The sequence below is a fragment of the Canis aureus genome, chromosome 5, assembly GCF_053574225.1.
Source record: "Canis aureus isolate CA01 chromosome 5, VMU_Caureus_v.1.0, whole genome shotgun sequence".
NCBI classification, from domain to species: Eukaryota; Metazoa; Chordata; class Mammalia; order Carnivora; family Canidae; genus Canis; species Canis aureus.
Window position 1 is genome coordinate 48,522,344 of NC_135615.1, and position 24,120 is coordinate 48,546,463.

General features: G+C 37.8%; 1 long non-coding RNA gene across 4 annotated transcripts in view; it reads left to right on the forward strand.

Moving 5' to 3' along the window:
- The window catches only part of LOC144314140 (uncharacterized), an 87,846-nt gene that overhangs the window by 30,265 nt on the left and 33,461 nt on the right, over nucleotides 1–24,120 (forward strand). The window contains exon 3 of one of the 4 annotated variants that reach the window (XR_013379836.1): nucleotides 19,073–19,172. The exons of 2 other annotated variants lie outside the window; for them this stretch is intronic. This is a non-coding gene — a long non-coding RNA (uncharacterized LOC144314140). Of the gene's footprint in view, nucleotides 1–495; nucleotides 1,836–19,072; nucleotides 19,173–24,120 lie in introns of those variants that run through there. One more of the 4 variants, XR_013379837.1, reaches the window with a different exon arrangement.

Here is a 24,120-nt window from a genome sequence, read left to right on the forward strand (position 1 = left end):
TAAACCAAGGACATCAGAGCTGGAGAAAGTGGCCCAGTGGATGCAAAGAGAACAATAAAGACTTGACAAGCATCTATCATTCCAGTTCAGCATTTAATAACAGCCCTAAGCCCATGGATCCATTAATGTTGTGATGAATCTGTGAACTTGGCACATGATAGGTGCTCGGTGTATGCTTGTTGAATTGATTTGACAATCCTTTAAAAGCTTAAGTTGGATTTCCAGTTAAAGGCACAAATCTAAAATAAAGAGGAAAAGGAAGAAAACAGCCTCCAAATTTTGAAGGCTGGAAAACATATAGTTACTGATTTAGCAGACTAGAGAAAGCAATCCTAAACTGGCAGTAAGGAAAGCTGAACAGAAACTTAATTTACATTGCAAAATCCCCTAAGACACAGGTATCTCTGGAAGGCAAGGGTGAATATGGGGTTAAGGCTTCTCTAACAGTGTGTTAATGAAGCAATTATTCTTTTATTCCTTTCCCACTTTGCACAGCAACTTCCCCTGACCTTCTCAGCTCTCAGACTGCTGGCTGTCAACCAACATGCAGCTGACAGAAAAATAGAAATCTTCTCTGGGGGAGAGAAAAGAACTAAGATCCTGACATCAGGAAGTCCCCAAGGAAGAGAACTAAGATCTTGACATTGAGAGTCTCCCAAGGAATAGGCCCAGCTAGATTGCCCTATAATGAAGACTACAGTAAACAAGCTACACATACATGCACAGAGTTTCTAATCTGCTTACTGGTGGACAGCTTTTGGTTTGAGCAAGCAGCCAGGGAATACCAAAAGAACAAGGAAAGCCTCTGCTGTGAGTGAGTGAAATGTTGAGAAAATAAGAGAAGTTGTTACATTGATAAAAGAAGAACAAGGTATTATGTTTAAAAAAGAAACTTAAAGAGCAAAGAAATAAGCATTTAGAAATGAAGATAGCAGATATAAAGGAAGTTTGAATGAACTAGAAGATCAATACAGAAGGTAGAATTTAGGAAATGTGTCAGGAAGTAGAAGAGAAAAAAATAAGAAAATAAGACAACCAATCCAGAAAATTCAATACCTAAATAATAGGGTTTCCAGAAAGAGGACACAGAGAAAATAGAGGGCAGGAAATTAAAGAAAGTAATATAGAAAGTAATTCAAAAAAATTTCTTGGAACTGGGCATACTTACCCAGCACAGTGGTCTAAAATAGACCCACATTATCTCCTATCGTGGTGTTTCAAAGCACTGGGGAAAAAGAGAAAAATCCTACAATCTCCAGAGGGGGAAGGGGAAAGAGATCAAGAATCAGAATGGCACCAAACTCCTCAAAATATAACAGTAGAAGCTGCAAGAAATCTAACAATGTCTTCAAACTTCTGAAGGAAAGTCATTCTAATTTCAATTCCATTCCCATCCAAAGTGTGAGGGGAAAATGAAGATCTCCAAAAATCTATTTCCCTTGCATCCCTTCTCAGGAAGCTAACGGGGGAATGTGTCCCACCAAAACAAGGAGTAAAACCTAGGATCCAAGAAACAGAAAAGAGAGTCTGTAGGATGGATTGATTGAAGACCTCAAGGTGACAGCTGTGCCTAGAAAGTGACATGTCCAGGATGAAGCACATCACAAGTTTCCAAGAAGGACTTCTTCAGGAAGTCAAAATTGATGGATTGCCTAATTTGAGTATCTCAAGAGAAAACCTGAACTCTTTGGGAAGGATTTGGATTAAATAAGCAACAAGCCCATCAAGAAGTAAGGAAATCTATGAAAAGACCATTGTCAAATTAAGAGAAAACTAAAAAGTTATGCAGGGCCTATTAAAATTAAGCATTTGTACTCATCAAAAACAAGTGAAAATCTTGAGGAGGTATTCATAATAAACATAAATGACAAATACTGAGAATATATAATGAACTCCTAAAAATCAATAAGAAGACTACAAACAACCCAATAAAAAGTGGGCAGGAAATCTGAAGAAGTATTTCACAGAAGAAGAAATTCATATAGCCAATAAATGCAAAGAGATGGTCAGCCTTATTGATGAGAAGGAAAATGCAAATGAAGACCGTAATGATATAGCCATTTCATTGATGAAAATTCAAAAGACTGATAATACCTGCAGCCTGGTTGGCTCAGTGGTTCAGCGCTGCATTCAGCTCAATGTGTGATCTTGGAGACCCAGGATTGAGTCCCACGTCAGGCTCCTTGCAGAGAGCCTGGGCTTCTCCCTCTGCCTGTGTCTCTGCCTCTCTCTCTGTCTCTGTATGTCTTTCATGAATAAATAAATAAAATCTTTAAAAAAAAAAGACTGATAATACCGAGTGTTGGATAAGATGTAGACTCATAAAATCTTTTTCGTGTTGCTGGTGAGATTAAAAAAATTAAAATGCTTTAGCATTACCTTCCATAGTTGGAGAAAAAAAAAAAAAACTTTGTGACCCAGCAATCTTCTTTCAAGTGGAAAAAGAAAGTTAGAATATATAAAATAAGAGAAATGCACAAGAAGTTTCATGATAGCCCTCTTCAGCAAAATAATCCAAAAGCTGCCTTTCAGTGAGAGAGTGAATAACAATTTACAGCAGTCAAAACAAATAAATGTATGAATGAAACTTTATCCTGAGATTTCATCATAAGTGAAAAAGTAATGCGGTACTTGGCTGGTTCAGTAGAATGTGTGACTCTTCATCTCAGGGTTGAGTTTGAGCCCCATCTTGGGTGTAGAGATTACTTAAAAATAAAAAATCTTTTAAAAATTTATTTAAAAAGATTTTATCATAAATGAAAAAGTAATTTAGTAATTTTCAAATATATACATCATAATGTACTTTATATAAAATTTTAATTTTTTAAAAATCCTCTTGCTTTTGGGCAGCCTCAGTGGCTCAGCGGTTTAGCGCTGCCTTCAGCCCAGGGCCTGATCCTGGAGACCCAGGATGGAGTCCCACGTCAGGCCCCTAACATGGAGCCTGCTTCTCCCTCTGCCTGTGTCTCTGCCTCTCTCTCTCTCTCTCTCTCTCTGTGTCTCTCATGAATAAATAAATCAAATCTTTAAAAAAAAAATCCTCTTGCTTTCTGTTTATTTATTACTCAATATATTCTTTTACTTTTCTTCTTCTGGTTATCCTAGAGATTATACCTTGTATACTTGACAAATTAGGATTTTCATGTTTTCCTGAGCAATTCAAAGACTTTAGAATACTTAAATCCCATTTATCACCCTTCCTACTTATTTACCCCTGTTGTCATATATTTTAATTTTATGTTTTTAATCCCGCGAAACATTAATGTTATTTTCGGCAATCAGTATTGACTTAGTTTACTTACATATTTATCTGGGGTTTTTTTTGTTCTTCATGCCTCTTTACATTTCCTAATTTCCCTGAAATAATTTTCCTTCGGGATGAGCACACTTTAATTCTCTTAGTTTTTGTCTGAAATACATTTATTTTACTTACTTTCTTGATCATTACTTTCTTCTGGGAATAAAATTCTAGGTTGAGATTTCTTTTCTTCTCTCTCTTTTTTTTTTTTTTAAGATTTTATTTATTCATGAGAGACAGAGAAGCAGAGACACAGGCTGAGGGAGAACCAGGCCCCCTGCAGGGAGTCCGATGAGGGGGCATGGGGGGGAACCAATCCCCAGACTGGGATCACGTCCTGAGCTAAAGGCAGATGCCCAACCACTGAGCCACTCAGGCATCCCAGAGATTTATTTTCTTTTTGCACTTCAAAAGTGTTGTTTCGTTGTCTTACAGCTTCCATCACTCCTGTTTTATTGAATATTCCTTTAAAGACATTTTTTTCATTTTTCTCTTGCTCTTTGTCCTTAGTGTTAGAAAAATTTAAATAATTACCTACTTAAATATTATTGCTATCCAATTTTCCTTCTCCCCCTTGTGTCCTCTGTATTTCCTACAAAAAGAAATTTACAAGAAAGAGCAGAAAATATTGTATTCATTTTTCTTTTCCTTATTTCATTTAGGATATTTTTATCTGAGTTTTCTTTCAATTCACTAATTCTCTTTTCAGCTTTGTTTAATCTGTTTTAGATTTGTTCATTGGGGTCTTAATAAAATACTGTTTTTAAGTTTTAGAATTTTTTTATTCTTTCTGATAGCTTCATTTGTTTACCAAAATTCTCCATCTTGCTTTATTTCTTTGAACATATTAAGCATAATTATTTTAAAGTCTATATCTGGTAACTCCCTTATCTTGATCCTCTACTGTCTGTTATTTATCTTGGTTTTTCATTATGTTGTCATATACTTGATTATCCTTGATTGAATGCCAGGCATTTTAAATGAAAGCATGTACAGATACTTTGAGGTCTAAGATAAGGTCATCTCACTCCAGTGAAGATTTGAGTTTGTATCCAGAAGACTTGTAAAGGCATCAGCAATATTAGATCACCTTAATCCCTTAAAGGATCGAGAAAATCTCAAGTGAGCTTCATTCTCTGTAAGGGATCTTCTATTTCTAGTCCACTCTTTACCCCTAGGGTTTAGGTTTTAATTATCTCAATCTAAAACCTGGGAGTGACATCCTCCTCCTTGCTGAACACTGAACTTCAGTTTTGTCTCCTTGGCCCTATGAGTCTACCAGCAGCTTTGTTAATCTCTTCATCACCTCTTCCAAAGTCAGCAGATGACTAAGGTGAAGACAACTCCAATTTCTGCCTCACCTCTCAAGGTTTCTTGTCCCTGATCCTGAACTCACAATTCCTTACTGTTTTGTTATCTTTCTGATAATTTTAAGTATATTATATATATAGTTTTTTTCTCTAGCATTTCAACTTGTTTTCAGTGAAAGGACTGGTCCAGATTACAAAATTTACCTCTAAAATGAACTATGTAGGAATACATGTAGATGCAACAAAATTATATAAAAATGAAAATAAGGAAATGACCAACACAAGATTCAGAACTATGGTTCATTGAGATAAAGGAATACTGAAAAATGAATTGGTTGTAAATGTGGAGAACATTGTTAGATAAAGCTCCTTTTTCAGGTGTCAGTTCAAGGGAGCTAATCACATTATTAAAAACAGCTAATTGAATAAATAAAAAAGGGTCATGCATAGCCCAGTGAAGCATGTATCATGAATTACCATTAATCCTATTCTGTATACCTCAGCTTCAATAACAAAGAAAATTATGTAGGAAAGGAAATATAATCATAGTTTATTAGTGTGGCACAGGTGAGGATAATCTAAATATTGAATAATGACCTCACTAAAATTATGATAGGCTAAACTTGGAGATTAAAAGTATATTTTTGAGGGGCGCTTGGGTGGCTCAGTTGGTTGAGCATCAGACTCTTGATTTCAGCTCAGTTCATGATCTCAGGGTGTGGGATCAAGCCCTGCGTTGGGCTTTGCACCCAGCATGGTGAGTGTTTGAGATTCTCTCTCTCCCACTACCCCTCTCCCCACTCATGCTCTCCCTCTCTCTATCTAAAATAAATAAATACAATCTGTTTTTAAAAAGTGTGTATTTGTGCAGTGGAGCAGGAAATAAATAAGTATATCTTCAACTTCTATGTCAGGAAATTAGTGCATAATGCCTAAAGTGAAAAAGTCACAAAATGATATTTGGAACTAAGAAAGTAAATAGCAGGGGCAGCCCCAGTGGCTCAGAGGTTTAGCGCCACCTTCAGCCCAGGGCGTGATCCTGGAGACCCGGGATGGAGTCCCACATCAGGCTCCCTGCATGGAGCCTGCTCCTCCCTCTGCCTATGTCTCTCTGCCTCTCTCTCTCTGTCTCTCATGAATAAATAAATAAAACCAAAAAAAAAAAAAAAAGAAAAGAAAGTAAATAGCAATCTGCTGCAAGAATCCAAAATGGTTGACTGGAGGTGTGTTGGATTGGGAGTGAGAAATCAAGTTGATATTTATTACTAGGTTTTTAGAGCTAGTTGGCCCTTTGTTAATAAAATCTGTAACTTTATTAAAATTAAATGTTTTTAAAAGCTATCAGAGCTAATTAAAAATATCAGAAATGTATAGTAGAAAAATGGAATACTTGAAGATATTTTGCCTAATATTTACCATATCATTTGATTTATTATTTCAACCATTTGGCTTTCATCCAATTCCTTTGCCATTTTCCACATGGGAAAGGCATAGTGTGCCTGCTTTTAATTTTGAAAAAGACAAGGAAAGAAAGAGAAAAATAAAAACTTTAAAAAGTGTGTGCTGTCCATCTGCAAGGATTTTTATAGATTGATGGCTATATGTGCATAGTACTAAAATTCTGAAAAAGGCTAAACTTTTATTTGGAAATTATGAGCTGAAAGGATGGCTTAGCTATTGTACTAATTAAAAGGGAAAGCTACATAAAAAAGGTTAAAAAGCATATTATTTGATAAACTGAAAACTAGAATAATTATTGTCCAAATGATGTGACTTAAATACTGTGAAAGATGAGGATTTCTGCAAAACTGTAAAAAAAAATTTTTTTTTTAAATCCTGCTCTACACTTCTAACAAAAAATGTACTTTTGTTCAGGCATGTTTATTAGTTGCCTAGGCTGAATTTTTGGTTCTGTCTGTTAGTCATAGACTGTGTGTTTTGTCTTCTAGTTACTATGTATCAAGCTTGGCACTGAAATAAAGCTTTCTAGATTTTAGACCTGAGGATGAGGCACAGCACAACTCAGAATCCTTCTTTGGCCACTGATCTTACATCCAATCTGAAACAAAAGTGTTTATAACAAACAGTAAAAATTCAGTTTGTACAGAACTTCAATCTTTTTATACTTTTGTTTTGCCAACTCTAAAATGGGAATAATTATTCTGGCTCACCTGTTAGGGTTGCTCCAAAAAGGAATTAAGGTGATCGGTTGTCAAAGACATCACCTTAAAAAAGAAAAACACAAAAGAAGGACTATTTGATTGTGAGATAGTATAAGCACAAAGGAAAAGTGACATTGAATTTCATTTCAAGGTAATAACAGGATTGTATCCACTTTTCAGTGTCTACATGAGTAGGTATTATTTAAGGAAAAGGAATGAACCATGTGTCTTATATATATAAGCTTTTACATATTTTCAAGTCTTGTGATATTTACTAGATATTTGTTATCTACTAGCTCTGTGTAAAATACAAAGTATCTGTATGTTTTTGTGTTGACATATCCACAAAGCCCTAATTCAGGATTTTAAGTATAGCCAAAGAAACAGCTAGCTACATTTAGCTTCCGCCAAAGTAAATGAATATAGGACATATTTTGCCAGTGTCATAAGCAATGAGTTGACAAGCCCCATGACATTTTTTGGTTACATGTTTTGAGTGACCACATTTTGAATTACAAGGCTAACAAACCTCATGGCCATAAAAAGTTCTAACACTCCCACCCTATTAGATATTGCATTTATATCTAGCTTATTCATTTCTGCCTCCACATTGGGTAACTAGGGAAACAATGATGTCATTGCTCAGAGTGGTACTTAGTAACTTCCCTATTTGGGCTCATGATTTGGGAAGCCTGCAGTTATTTAATAAGTCTCACCTCCACCTCTGTAATAAATTCATGCAACTTTTATTTTTCTGAGGAGAAAGTAAGGAAAGCAGAATCATTCTGTATAAGTATTGTTTGAAAGAGAATATGTATTCTAAAGTATCCTGTTTCTGAAAAATCATCTGGCATTGGCAGCAAATGTTTTTTAATAGATGTTGATAACATCAGCCAATTGTGTGACCCAAATTGATGTGTCCTCCCCTCCCCTGACCATGTTCCTTTGAGCAGTTGTCCTTCCACTGACATTTACTTCCATTGGCCACCATTCTTTACCTACCACCTTACTTTTGTTTTGAGAAGCTGGATCTCTATCATGATCTTCTTCCTGTAATCTTCTTTCAAATTCCATTACAGTAGTTAAAAAGAAAAAAAAAAGTTTTTAGAAATAAACAGTACCTGGGTATAGCCCTGGGCCTACTACCCTCAAATTATAGAGATAAGTTGGCAATCTTTTCAGTGAAATAAATAAACGGACACCCAGTATAGCTCAGCTATCGCTTGCCTAATATGTTTGTGTTCTTAGTTGCCAAAATCATTTCACTCCCCTTTTTTTCCTCAAAGTTGCTACAACCCCCTTCTACTCTCCTTCAGCTTTTGACCTGACAGTATAATTCATTGAGGAACTTGAAGCAACCAGACACGAATTCCATTATTTCCTCACCATCTAAACCACCAAACTTATCTGCCTCCAAATTTGTCTTTTCTTCCACCTCCCTGAATGAAGCGTACCTATTCTGGCTAACGGCCAACCTGATACTTGGGCTCAAGATCCTCCTCATTCTCATTTGCAGCTTTCCCTTCTTTCCCTGCCTGCTGGACATTTTCATCATCCCCATGGTCTGCTCTCTCCTGGTTTTTCAGAAGCCTTTCCCTGACCCTACATATCACTCCAGCTCCTCGCCCGTTCCTCTTCTTCCCAGTCACTGGCAAATAGGATGTATTGAAAATAGGAAAGAGTAGTCAGTTGTGTTGAAAGCTGCTGAAGAGTCCAGGGTCCACAGTTTTACTGGCTCCATTTCCACATCTCCTGTTGGCTTCAGCCTCCCCTCACCAGTCTTCTGCACCATCACTTCCCTTGAAACTGCTCTTGTAAGGGTCCCCAAGAACCCCATCTGTCACATCCCGTGTACCTTTACCTTCTTGGCAGTGTTCAGTACAACTGAATCTTCTCCTTAAAAACTGCTTCTCCCAAAAGCAGAGCTTGAGACAAAGACTTATATGCAGACTTGTTAATTTGGGGGAAGATTCCAGGGAGCTCACATGGTGGATGACAGACAAGGAGAAAAAGCAAACAACATTGTGTTCTGGGGTTGGCCATGGCTATAGATGACTGATGCAGCCAGTGCTTGATTTAGAAGACTCTGATTTATAAAACCTTGAAGAGTCTTATAAAATATGCCTCAGAACTGTCTGCTTCAGGGATGAGAGAGGAAGCATGTGTCTCACATCTCTTCCCCTCCAGCTCAGGGGTGGGACCTCACATGTGTTATCTTACCAGTCCCCACAAAGTGCCAAATGGGTTCCTATTCTATGGGCTAGAGAAGCTCCAAGGTAGGAAGAGGGAGGTACCTGGTTTCCACCTGATGTACCTGTCTGGTTGCAAAGGCTTTACTGCTTTCTTGGGGCACACCTGGGCAGTGCAGTCAGTTAAGCATCCAGCTCTTGGTTTCAGCTCAAATCATGATCTCAGGGTTGTGAGATCGAGCTACATGTCAGCTCTCCTCAGTAGAGTCTGCTTAAGACTGTCTTCCAGGCAGCCTGGGTGGCTCAGCGGTTTAGTGCCGCCTTCGGCCCAGGGCGTGATCCTGGAGACTCGGGATCAAGTCCCACGTCAGGCTCCCTGCATGGAGCCTGCTTCTCCCTCTGCCTGTGTCTCTGCCTCTCTCTCTCTCTCTCTCTCTGTGTCTCTCATGAATAAATAAATAAATAATTTTAAAAATTATTTTAAAAAAACGAAATACACATACACACACACAAGACTGTCTCCCTCTGCCCTTCTCCCTGACCCCCCACATTCTCTCTCTCTGAAAAAATAAACAATCTTAAAAAAAAAGCTCTCATGGGACTTGTCATTGCAGCAGTGATTTAAGTCAACATTGGGGCTGAGAAGATGTAAAGGAGTCATAAGCTTCCTGACACCACACTTATCAAGTACCTGTCCATCTTATTTTCTGATTTCTCTACTTCACATCCTAATGTTGACATTCCCCATGGCTCTATACTGGAGTTGCTGGTATTTTAAAAATCGAAGCACTTTCTAGGTGACCTTATTCATCCCCATAAATGTAAATATCATTTATTTGACTTCCAAATCGAGCCCTAGAACTTCAGACTGGTGTATTTAATTATGTGCTTGTCTCATTCCATCTCATCATTTAGGGAATTATTGTAACATTAATACCCTTGTAATCATTATCCATATCAAGAAATAGACCTTACTGTGTTTCTCCAACCCTATCATGCCTCCATATTCTCCTCCAAAAGTTATCACTCTCCTGACTTTATAGTAACCTCATGTTTTTATGATGTTATCACCCAAGTGTTCATCTTTAGACTCTGTAGGTTATACCTGCCTGAATTTTTTGAAATATTTTTGTATTTCCTTACAATTTGAAGGACCTGGGCAATTTTCAGCTACAGTGTTCTTAGCAGTCTAGATTTTTTTCATGGTGCTGTTTATCATGTTCTTTTTCTTCTTTATTTCTTGTAAATTGGGTCCAGATATTTGATCAAACTCAGGTTAGATCCCTTTAGTAAGATTGCAGCTGGTTTGCTTGTCTCTCTTTTGTAATAATGTCATTGTCTAGGTATGTTAAGTCATAGGGTTATAAATTGGTGATATCCTACTTTAGCCATTTTCATTTTATTATCTGGAATATTTTTTTAAAGAGATGCTTTTATCTACTATTTGATAATTCAGTAGCATAGTTTATATAGGAAAGGCAAGGTTAAATGATTTTCCTTAAATTATCAGTTTTCAAGATAATGAATTGGTTCCCTGTCATCCTCTGGAGGAGATAATTATATTATTATAAGCAAATGAGTTTATATGCATTTGGTAGATTTTAATCCACTGCAATTCTTATATGTATTGAATCTCAAAGTGTCCCATTTGAGGCAATAGAAGCCTCTTTAAGTTGCCTCCTGAGTCCTTTAGATATGACCTCAGTGTTGTTAGCTTTCTTACTCTGGTATGACAAGATGTACCAGGTTCATCTTTAACATTTCTTGCCCCAGACTTGGTAGAGTGTTCTGATCACCCATTTCCAAGGCAAGTGTGGGATGGGTTTCCCCACACCAGCAAACAAGTGTCTAGACACTAGCTGGATGTCCTATAATTCAACTCAACTCTGACAATATCTGCTCAGAGATAGCAGCAGATTCCACAAGACTGCCTTGCCTACCTTCAGATGCCAGTAGCAAGCTCAAGTTGTTAGCTGTGTGTCTGATCCAACTGGCTATAAATCAGAGGTTTCCATGACCATTTCTGCAGGCTCACTTAATTTGCAAGAGTAGCTCACAGAGTTCGGTAAACCCATTTACCAGTTTACTGATTTGTTACTAAAGATACTGAAGGATACAAATCAACAGCCAGATAGAGAGCTACATAGGACAAGGTATGAAAAAAGGATGGGGAGCTTCCATGGGAGCACACCATGTTCATACATTCACATGTTCACAGACCCAGAAGTTCTCCAAACCTTTTCCTTTTGGATTTTTATGAAGGCTTCATTTCATAGGTATGATTGATTAAATTGTTAGCCATTGGCACTCAATCCAACCTCCAGCCCCTCTCCCCTCTCTAGAGGTTGAGGGCTGGGACTGAAAGTTTCAACTCCAGTTATTGAGCTGGTTCCCCTGGCAACCAGCCCCATCTTTAGGTGACCTGGCAGCACTCTAAAAAGTCACCTTATTAACATAACAAAGGCACCTTTATCTCTTACCACTTAGGAAATTCCAAGGGCCTTAGAAGCTCTGTATTAGAAACAGGGACAAAGACCAAATATATATTTCTTATTATAAATCACACTATTGCAGTTGACATCAGCCATTTTTCCAAGAAGCTCTCGTTTCCTTCAGTAGAAAGTGGTATATCAAGACCACAGTCTGGGGGATTGGTCATTGTTTCTAGGCTCTTCAGGGGAGCTAGGAAAAATATGTATTTTTTTAATCATAAAATATCTCTTGAGATACTGCTTTTGTACCACTATGTTTAATTCATATTCATGACTATAAGGGTTTGTCTTACCCTCTTCTATGTTTTATCGGTATCTCCTTTCTTCCACGCCATGAATTTTGCTTCTCAAGGGCATAAGAGATGCTAGTATTAGAATATCCCATTATAATGCCTTTGTTTTATCCCAAATGCACATACAAAAGTCTCAGAGGAACAATGCTAATAATACTGATATCACTAATTACTAATATTAGTAATGCTAATAAATGATACTTATTAGTAATATTAATACTAATATTACTAATAATACCACCAACAATTAGGATTACTAGAAGCAATTACAATTCTTTTTTGGCATATAGTATCCCCATTTTTTTATGCTTGCACTTTACTGTTGTCAGAGGATATAACTGTTACATATTTTTTAACCTGTATTCAGTTCTGTATGTAATTGTATATTTAATGCTGACTCTCAGTCTTTTTTTAGCTATCTCCCGAGTCATTTCTGTTGTTTGAAGCTTACACTCTAGTAGATTCCTGAAGAAGCGCTCATGGGAACAACATACCTTGAGTTCTCATGTACCGTTAGTAGTTTGTGCCCTTGGTTCCTGAAGATAGGTTTTGCTCAATGTATACCTTTGAGCAATGTATTTTCTTGAGTGTCTTATATATGTGAACTTCATTTGCTCCTGCCATTAAGCACTACTGTCAAAATGTCTGATTGTAATGTAATTTTCTTTTCCTTTTGGTCTGGAGGCCTAAATAAGTTTTTATTTAAAATCCATTGATTTTGAAATGTAGCTTTAAATATGTTTATTTTATGAATTTTTTTAAGTTACAGTTTTTAGCATTTGTTATTTTGTCTACTTTTCTTCTTTAAGAACTTCTATTATTTATATAGTAGATCTTCTTTGATTGTTTCTAATATTTGTTACTTTTTTTTCATACTTTTTGTCTCTCTTTTTTACTTAAGGCATTTTTTTCGTATTTTTTCTTTCTTATGCTCCTAGTTTAGCCTTCATGTCTAAAATTATTTCTCCTTTTATGTCTACTTCTTTCTTGAATTCTTTCATCTCATTTTCTAATTTTGATTTATGTTATTCTTTTATTTCTTACTTTTTAGATGCTCTTGTAGATCATTTTGAAATAGCAGATTAAAGTCTATGTGTTTTGTGGACATCTCTTTCTGGCATGCTCTCATTGACTATAGGGATGTTATTCTGCTCTTAGTCTCTTCTTAAAAATAATAACTTAGTGTGGGCTTTGACTTCAGTACTTTCATATTGCTTTTTTTTTTATATATATATATTGCTTATTTTTATGTGAAATTAGTTTTCCTGAACTTAGGAGGCTTGGTTCATGTAGCTTTCATAAAGTATTAACAAAATATGAGGGCTTGTGTTCTTAAACTTCCTGGTTTTGTTTCTCTCTCCTACTTGTATCTGGACTATCTCTTTCCATGGTCTCTGTCATCTACATTCTTCTCAAGTTTGATTCTATTAACGGCCATTTTGCTACAGTGTGGGGCTCTAGCCTGGAAGGGAACTCTGGCTGGTCATTTTCAAAAGTTCATAGACTCTAACCCCTTCAGAGGCTATTGTGCACTTGGCATTCATACACTGTGGATATAGATAAAATCCCACCACTTCTAGCTGCTATCTTGTAGTTGGCCTGCTGTGCTTTCAGTGAATTCCTAGAGGCAATTTTGATATCTTTTCTTATATCTGGCAGATACCCTATAGCTTATCTGTGCTTCCCCTTGCACAGATGCAGATACAAACAGATCTTACAGTTATTAGTGATTTGTCCCCACTCACATATTTTGGGTTTTATAGAGATGGTACTTTGTCACCAAGTTTGGTTGTAAATGTAGTCCATTGCTTTTGAGTTTTGCTGTCGACTGGCTTGCATTTTAATGTAGGGATTTGGTTTCTACTACCACTCCATCCTCCTATAGCATTCTCAAGAAACTGGTAATTTTAAGCAGAAAATAAGTCAGCCAAATCTCTCTTTGAATCAACTATATAGTTATTCTATTGGAAATGATAAAACTACCTTGGGTGTATCAACATGATCAAATTTTATTTTTACAAGAGTCAAACAAAATGCATGTCTGCTTTCTTTTAAACCATACTTCTGTGTCTCTTCTCTTGGAGCCCTATCAAAAATGACATCACAGAATGGAATATCTTGTTCCTACTTTAACACTTTTGGGGTGATTAGATCATATAAATGGAAATGTTAGAGAAGTGTTGAGATCTTTGTAAATCATTGTGTTAAAGTACATTTTCCATTAGTGCATTAATATTGTAAGTGAAGTTCAGTTTCTGACTTCATACACAAGTGTTAATGAATGGACACATTTACCTACTGATTAAATATAAACAGCTTCCCACATTGATGGCTTAACAGACCAGGGCTTTAGAAAATTATTACTTTAAACTTTTACCTGGCAATCTGCTCAACTTTCCATGTGATTTATATCATGACTGATATACCAGTGGCTTTAAAACAATTTCCCTCCCTTGGCTGCCTGGCTGGCTCAGTCGGTAGAGCATGATGCTCTTGATCTTGGGTTTGTGAGTTCAGGACCATGTTGGGGGTATGCTTAAAAATAAATAATTTTAAAAATAAATACAACAATTTTCATTCAGAACTACCAGCTTTTTAAGATAATTTAAGATTTCTTTAGTAGGCCACTCTGTCAAGTATCACCTCTTAAGACTATAACAGGTTACACTTCACATATTTTTATTGAAGAGATAATATTCAGTAGAATTTATTTTCACTTAGACTTTATTGTATAAATCAAAGTATAAAATGTCTTAGAAAAAATTATTATTTAAATGCTGTCATAAGATTGATGATTAGAAAAAATAGATGATTATATACATTGTGAAGTAAGTATAGAAAAAAGTTAATGGTAAAACCTAGATGATGGATATAGATACATTTACTGTAAAATTCTCTCAATTTTCCTGTATGCTTGAAAAGGTAATAAAATATTAGAGAAAATATCATCATAAATATTAAATGTCTATGAAAGTGAAGTGGAAGACACCTGGGATCTCATTCTAGAATTTCCTTATTTAAAACTAAACAAAGTTTGTAAGAGCTAGAAGAATTACACTTTGAAAGTTTCTTCTGTGTGTATTTAAGCACATTTTAGTAACTTGTATGATGGAAAAATTTCTTTAAAACAGGTTGTATCTAAAAAAAACAAACAAAAAAAACAGGTTGTATCTGTTCTCCTTCGTGGAAGTTCTCTATCCAAAATGGCTTCAGGAAGGAAGTTTCCTTGATACAGGCTTAAAATAAAAATCAAATTTAAAATTAAGTTTTTTAACTGGTGCCAGAAGATACTGAAGATACTGGTGTAGACAGTTCCTTTCCCACATACTCATGCCCATGATAGGGTTTTGTTTTTCAGCTCTGGCACGAGGGATGTGTTGGGGCAGAGGCTCAAGATGATTGTGAAGTGATGATGATACCTGCCCATAGCATGGGTTTGGTCCCTCAGGATTAGAGAAGTAAAGGTCAGAAAGTAGACCTCCTGGCACCAGCTGAACTGCTGTGGGGCTTACATGTCCCAGTGTGCAGAAAGTGAAGGTGGGGGCTATTCTGCTAACTAGTATGGAAATCAGGTCAGCTGTAGCATGTTGAGGCCTGGCAACTAGAGGAACATCGAAAAGCAGCATCCTTGGCCTGGACATCCTTGTTCTCAGAGTGTGAGCCTTCTGCAAAGACCTCAGTGGGGTTCATTCAACTAGATTCCTGAGCAGTAATGAGGACATCTGAATGGAAGAAGAGAAGGTGGTGGACCCACATAAGACTGCCAAGCTAGAATAGGTAGTAGACACAAGAGTCTTCCTGTGGTGGCTGATGGAAACAAATGAAGGATGCTTTGAGTCCACTTATTGTTTGGGAATTAGTGCCCTAAAAGTCAGAGCCTGAGGTGGAAATTCTTATTCAAGTGATTTCTTTGAGAACAGTTCTCAAGAGAAGGGCATGAGAGAAGCAAGATAGAGTAGGGGAAGACAGCTACCCGAAAGTGAGGTCTTAGAGGGAGGTTAGCTTCAATCAGACCTGACACAAAAGCTCTGGAGGGTAGATTGTATCTCACAACTGGCCCCTGAGGCAAGAGGAGTTGGTCTTCTGTAATTTTGTACGAGCCAGTCATTGGCTGAGGAGGCTTGGACTAGCCTTCCAAATGAAGAGGCTCCTGAGGGTAATTCTTTGGAGAAAAAGTAAGCTGTGCCTTATTAAAATCCAAACTAGAGTAGTGGGTGCATGGCCTGTAAAAGGGAGCTGGGTGGAGCTTCATTACCGCAGCTGTGTTCCTCTTTCACAGGTGGGGGTCTCCAAGTCATTGTAATCAAGATGTAAATGTAAAATGTCTAGTCGCAGGCTTGTGAGGCCAGCCCTACTAACCAAATATTGATCTTAGATTAGCTTCAAGCATGGAGACCACAAATGGGTAATGTGCTTTGCCTTTAGGGACTATACCTGATTATAGCATTGTAAGCTCCATACTTAGAACAAGATGATTTTTAAAATATAAAAGGAGTAATAACAGTATAAAAAGAAAATTTGATTCAGAGCTAGCTCTCAGGGAATTTAGTCCTGTTTCTACCACTTCTGTGGCTTCAGCCAAGTCTTTAAACCTCTCTGGGTTCTTGTTAGATAAGGGATAATTAACAACCTTAATATTTTGCTTATTCTATTTATAAGGAGCCATTGAAAGTCCTCAAACAGAGGGCATTTGGTTTACAGAACCTTTGAGAAAGGTGAACCCAGTAACACTGTGTGTACTGCCTGGAAGAGTGAGAAGGAGAGAGACAGACTAAAAGGCTGACAGAATAATCAGACTTGAGGTAGTAAGCCCTTCCCTGCTTCCTCCCCCAAACAAACTAGGTTAGAGTCCCCCACAGAAGGCTCAAAGCATCTTGCAATTATATGTTCAGTGTTCATTTTATCCACTAAACATTACTTTGCATAGGGGCAGGAACCATTCCTGTGCTGTTCATCATTATATATCCAGAGATAGACACGATGTCCAGCAAATATTTGCTGAATAAATGAGGAGATTGAATAAAATAGAGGGATGTAGTTTAATTCAGTAGATTTTGGTCAAGAATAAATGACAAATCTTGGTATCTGATGGAAGAGAAGAGTGAGTGACAGGTAACTTTGAGCCTGAGAGGGCATTAAGAAAGAAGTTAGAAGGGTAAGTATATGAGTATTCTGTTGCTGCAGAACAAATTACCTATTAGATTAAAATATGCCCAATACACCTATTGGGTGAGAAGTCTGGGCACAGTTTAACGAAGTCCTCTGCTTAGGGTCCCACAGGCTGCAATGAAAGAGTCAGCTAAAACTGATGTTCTCAGGCAGCCCCGGTGGTGCAGCGGTTTAGCACTGCCTACAGCCCAGGGTGTGATCCTGGGGACCCAGGATCGAGTCCCACGTTGGCTCCTTGCATGGAGCCTGCTTCTCCCTCTGCCTGCTTCTCCTTCTGCCTGTGTCTCTTCCTCTCTCTCTCTGTGTGTGTCTCTCATGAATAAATAAATAAAATCTTTTTAAAAAACAGTTTTTAAAAAAAATAATAAAAATAAAACTGATGTTCTCATCTGGAGCTTGGATCCTCTTACAACCTCATTCAAATTCTTGGTTAATTCAATTCCTTGTGATGCTAGGACCTTGAAGACAGCTCCTAGAGACTGTCTTTCTCCTAAGTAGTTCACAACATGGTCATTTCTTTTTTCAAGGTCAACAGAAGAGTGTCTTTCTTCGATTTTCTCTTTCATGGAAGGGATGCACCCTGTTTTAAGGGTCTCACCTAATAGGTCAGGCCCACCTAGAATGACTTCTCTTTTGGTTAACCCAAAGTCAACTGATTGGGGACCTTAATTATATCCACTCAATTTCTTCATCTTTGCCAGATTCTGTGGGCCAGAAGCAAATCACAGGCTTACCCACACTGAATGGGAGAAGTGCCCCAAAGGTGTGGATACCAAGGGATAGGAATCAGGGAGCCACTCTAGAATTCTGCAGGCCACAGTAAGGCAGCTCAGTCCTTGTCACGTTTGAGTATTAGTGGGAGACAAGAAGCTAGTAATGGGTGAAAGGTCATTTGGACTTATGGGTTGGACATAGTTGGTACTAGGAGAGAAGGTTTATTATCCAGAAGGAAAAGAAAGGGATAAAGTCACTGTTGGTTTTGGGAACATGTTTACTATTTAGGGAAGGAAATGGACCTAGAGAAGTAGAGAAAGATCAGCAAAATAGAAGAGAGGAACTCATAATGAACTCTCACATAAGCAGGAAGGAATTTCAAGAGCTGGGGGATTAATAGAGTTGAATTTCACAGACCTGGAGGGGAACCCTGGCAAAGCCATTCATTTGACTGTGTGCAGTGACCTTAGAGAAAAGTGGTGTGGTGCTGTGGTGGTGGCAGAGTCCAGGCTGCAGGGAATCAATACCAGAGGCTGGGAAAGAGGAGTGTGGGGTCCCGGCCTCTGAGAACTCCCCCATCAGGCAAGGAAGGGCTGGGCTGGGCCAGGACAGAAGTCCCTGCTTCTGCAAGAGAATGAGCTCCCCCCCAGGGCCTGTTTAGCCTAAGCTCTGCCTAATCAGCCCTCTGTTGACTTTCATTCTGGGGTGTGAGGTAACACTGTAGTTTGCATTTAGGTTGCTTGGGGGCTCTCCTGGGCAAGACAAATGAAACTTTTAGTAGAAAATATGCGTAATCTACCAAGGTGGGGAAATCTGAGTAGGGAGCCTTTCTGCTCTCTGAATAATTAGAAATAGACTCTTCCTTCTAGTTCTGTGAGTTGAATTTTTAATGATGAGTAAAAATCCCTTGGTTTCTTTTGGCCAGGCCTCATTTCTTTCAAGTCAGGAGCTCCGTTGCCCTAGCTGTTTTGCAGAAATCAAGTAGAATTCTGAGGAAATGAAATAATAGGAAGCATTAAGCAGTTTTTGGACCCAAGACAGATATTCTGAGGCTCTCGAAATAACCAGCGTTGAAGAGGTGTCTCATTAATCAAATACTGTGTTGCCATATAAAAGCTAAATTTAATTCCAGTGTAAGAAATCCATAAATGAGACAATTTCTCTTTGTGGCATCTCAGGATTGTGTTCCATTCTCTCTCCTTTCATTCAAAAGATCAACCTGAAATAATTTTGTTTTTACCATGAGGCATGTATAGTTAACAAAGACCATCAAGTGTCATTTGATTGTATCAATATGGCAATAATATTGTTGGACTTTCTTGTATCTCATTGTTATTATTAGTTACAAAGATTTACTTTCATTCACCTAAGTGTTTTCATCTTTTTTTTCTTTATCATTTGTTCCATGTTAAAAATTCTTGGATATAAATACTATTCATAAAAAGATGGGATTAAAACCTACAGCTCTAAGAGTTTATAATCATCTCTGCAGCCCACTGTGTTCAACATTTTAAATGGATTTTTCCATCATTCTAAACCAATAGGGTAAGTGCTATACACACTGTTGTAAAGTGTATTTCATGGCTCACTGGGTTTTTCTGTCTTTAACTTTACAATATATGTAATTTGATTAAAATTTTTGGCTGGTCGGGATAAGGAGAAATAGAGGGAAATTGCTCTTAACGGAATCTCCAGTGTGCCTGGGATTATAATTGAAGCAGAAATGAACATCTTTCTCTGTAGGAAGTTAAAGAAAGGCTTTGTTCCATTTTTACATTGGAGATCATCTGTTATTGTAACCTAGACACCTAAACCCACTCCAGATTCAAAACGTACCATTTATAAACATGCATGCCAAGTTTCAAATGCCCTTTTTAATGTTTGCATATAATTTGAAGCTTGCAATGCCAAAGTAAAATACAGTTTCCATTGTATTGCATTACCCACACTGCATGTGAGCTGCCTCTTTTCTCTGACATTACTTGAATAGACGAAGCATAGTTTGACTTAGTTCAAAAAAGAGGAATGTTTCTCGGCTCAACTGAAATGATTGCTAGGTAGAAGCTGCCAACTTCATTTTCCCCCCACAGAAATGTACATTTCTCCCTATTATAAAATGTACTTATAATAGAAATGAGACAGTTCCCAAGAGTGTGGTTATCCAGAGGTAATCTCAACCCAATCTGATTAGAGGCAAGTGGCTCATGCCTCAAAATGCTCCAGGGTATGATTATTTTATGATAACCATACTCTGTATCATGTCTTATTGATTAACTAATAAAGCGTCAGCATTTCTATTTAGAAGAAAAGCTGAAAAACCAGGGGAGGATTCTGGTTCTAGAAGGAAGTGATCCTTTTGAAGGACCCAAACTACTACCTCTTTTGTGTTAACTTTTTACAATTTCGGGTGGAAAACGAAAGGTCATCACATGCCTATTTTCACATCACTTTGGCAATAAAATCTTTCATTGGTTAAGTCTGATGCATTGATTTATATTTAAATGTACCCTAAACCGTTGTGAGAAGAGAATGTGTGAGAGCAGAATGACATTTCTTTAAAGAATGCTGCATTTTGTTCTCCTCATCCAGATGACTTCATTGCACAGGTCCAGGGAAATATAGATAGAACCCGAAAAATATAGCAACCAGCTTGCCTATGGAAGCCATATGCTGGTAATATCAGCTAGCTTTGGAGTGAGAAGAGCATATGACTAGCAGCAAGTATTTTGCAGCTAGAATAGCTTTTGGACTATCACTAGGACTGTGTCCCATGGCATGTAAGTCGAACAATCAGGTACCCACAATATCCATATCTCCCCCCAAAGCTGTGACTACGGGTATATGAAAAAAGGTCAGATAGGGAATTGAAGCAATTACCTTAGGTGATTCAATTGAGCAACCTGTTTTTTCATAGTTACTTTATGTTTTCATTGTAAATATAAGCTTATGGCCCAAATTACCAAGTTATTGCCTCAGAATTCCATTTTCTCTTACTATGTAGACACAGCTAATATATTCAAATTGAAAAATGTTCTACAAGTAATAGTGTCCAGCTGTAGTTATTGGTGGTGTGTGTTTTTGATGAAATTTTACTCTCTGAGAAGTATAATCTAGTCACTTCTATAATCACTGGCCAAGAGGCACTGGATGTTGAGGTCAGGAGATCTCTTTCACTCCTCAATCCATTTCCTTGGCTATACATTATTGATGTCACTCTAACAAAGATATACATAGGATTAGCTTAATTTATTCATTCCTCCTTTAAGTATCCCACTACTCACAGAGCCAGTGGTATTTTTATCTTCAAAATCCAAATCTGCTAGAATGGAATTTCTAATTTCCCAAAGAACATTTTACCAGAATCTCTATCTTTAAGATTTAGGTTTAGTATTTGTCACAGGAACCATCCAAACTGTTTTCATAAAGACCTTAAAATTGATCAGACTGATTATTTAATACACACCTTCCTATAAATCTGATGCTGTTACTTATCCTTTTAAAAAGAATGTTATTGGTCATCTCTTTTTTTCTCTTATGATGGCACATTTTTTTTCATCAGACTTGTGTTTGTGTTGTTTGTTTCTGCTAGATAGACACACTCCTTCTAAATTATTTTGACAGTCTTGCACAGCAACATCTAAAGGCTCTGCCCCCTAAGTTGTCAAAATTAAGAGAACATGGAGATCCCAAAGACTGATGATGACATTTGTCCTAAGAAGAGTTGTCCAAGAAGAGCTCCCCCAACTTTTCTTCCTGGAGTGAAGAGCCAGCCCCTCCATTGTTTCTGGTCTTCTCAGATGTTAACAGAGCCTGTGATCCTCAGTGAGAATCAATATAGATGAGTAATGATTGGTGTTCCCATGTTTTTTCTTTGCATTATGAAAGGGAAACCTCATTAAAATGGAGTCAGGAGGCCAGAAGGGGGAGCTCGCATGCCCTACCACTCCTTATCAAATGCAGAAACAACAGGAAGAGCAGCACCTTCCAAAACCAAGGGAATACTACTTTTTACTAGCCTGCAGAGAAAGGTTTTCTCCTTGCCCAGCAACAGCCCAGCCAATGAGTGATTGCCATGTCTCAGCCAGTGAAAAGCCACCACACTTCAAACTCCTAGTTTACTCCAATGGACTTTTTGTTTCTAAGACCTCCTTCCAGCTCCTCCCTTTCCTCTATAAGAGTGTTCCTCTCCTTTGTTCTCTTGAGTTGCCTGTGTTTTTGACATGGCTTAGAAGTTCCAAATGGCAATTCTCTGCTCTTCCCAAATAAACCCATTTTTTTCTGGCAAAAAAAAACTGAGTTTTATCTTTAACATAACTTAAGGTGTTCTGTTTTGGTTCATTTGTTTGTTTGTTTCACAATGACCAGTGGAAGTACTGGTATATAAACATTTTAAGAAGTGTGTGTCCTTCTCTCTCTCATCTTTTCATGTGTGTGTGTCTGGCTGTTCCTTTTGGGTGCATGGTGCAGTAGCTCCCATATTTAGCTAGTAGATAGGCTAAAATACACTGCAGTAACACAGCTGTAAAGTTGTAGTGTCTTAAAATAACTCTAGAGGTAAAAATATTGGTCAGCACAATAAGCTCTGCCCCACATAACCTCACTTTAGGACCCAGGCTGTTAGGAGCATTGCTGTGCCCTGGAGCAGTGGGAAAGAGCACTCTGGAAAGTCCTGCAGGAATCAAGTGACCTGGCCCAGAAGTGATACACATGGACCAATATGATGCTCCTAGTCCATCCAACAAGGATTGCACTAGAGAGGACTGACAGTACAGAGCTACCATGGTTCTGGAGTAAAGGAGAGCTGGAAACACTTGGTGACCAGCATGAATAACTATCACATGCTCTCAATTAAAACAATAGAGCAGGGCACCTGGGTGGTTCAGTCAGTTAAGTGACCAACTCTTTTTTTTTAAGTGACCAACTCTTGATTAAAGTTTAGGTCATGATCTCAGGATTGTGGGATTGAGTCCCATGTCAGGCTCTGTGCCCAGCAGGAATTCTCTTTCTCCCTCTTCTCTGCCCTACTGCCTGGCCCCCAACAGTAAATAAATAAATCTTTTTAAAAGAAACCAATAGAGCTACCTTTCTCCAGATTATGGAGGAGCTCATTAACTTTTCTTCCCACATGACCTAATAAATCCTTACCATACCTCAAAGCCTCAGATGAAGGATACTGTCATCAAACTTTAAGGTTCGAGGGTAGATTTATTAATTTTATATTGCCGTGTGAAAAATTACCGCAAACTTAGTGGCTTAAAACAATCTATATTTATTACCCATAGTTCCCATGCATCGGAAGTCTGGGTATGGGTTAGCTGGGTGTTATACTCAGGGTCTCATTAGGCTGAAATCAAAGTGGCCACAGGGGCTCAGTGGTGTCTGAAGCATAGTTTCCTCTTATGGTCTCACTGGTTGTTGGGTAAATTCAGTTCCTTCTGGTTATTGAAGTAAAGTCCCTAGTTTCTTGCCTGCCATTGATCCAGGACAACTCTCAATTCCTAGGAGTCACACTCAGATTCTTTGCTACCCAGCATCTCCTACAAGCAGATTGCAGCACAGTTGTTTGCTTCTTTGGGTCAGCAGGAGAAATCTCTCCGACTTCATTTCTCTCTGGTCTCTTTTAAGGGCTCCACTGGTTAGGTCAGGCCCACCGTAGGACAATCTCTCTTTTGAATTAACTCAAAGTCAACTAATTAAGGTCTCCATTATATCTACAGATCTCCTTGCCATACAACATAATATAATTATAGGACTGATATCCCATTTATATTTACAGGTTCCTCTCACACTCAAGTGGTGAGGGGACATATACAGGACATATACACCAGGGGACAGGAATCTTGGGAGCCATCTTAAAATTCTTCCAAGACATAGATGTAGAGGGGCCATAGCTATGCAATTAGAAGCCAGTCTTACAAGCTAGTAGTGCTTGGAACCATCTTCATAGCTGGTTTTACAGAAAAATTTGTCGTTTTGTTCAATGCATCAATATCCAAAACACAAAAAGGAGAGTGGGAGGGAGGAAGGAAACTGATGTGAAATGACATCAAATTGAGAAGGCCATGAGGCAGTGAAGGAGCCACATGTGAATCAGATCAGCCTCCAAAACTAAACTTCCAGTTTATTCCTAAGTGTCACACTGTCTTTTTAATATAGGTAAATGGAGCATTCTTAGATGGCCCGTGGTGTATCTTATTCTATCTCCTTTTTGATAAAGCATTTTTTAATGTTTCCTTTCAAGAAAATTACTGCATTATTTTTTTCTAGAGAGAAGCGCATTGGTTGCTTTGCTTCTTGCCTAAGACAGCTCATTATTCTATAATACGTGCAGTATTTCTCAGAAGTAATTTCCCTTTTATTTTTTTGCTTGTTTTTTTTATTTAATTTTATTTTTTATTTATGATTATGTTATTTCCTCCTCTCCTCTCCTTTCTTTTTTTTTTTTTTAAAGATTTTATTTATTTATTCATGACAGAGAGAGAGAGAGAGGCAG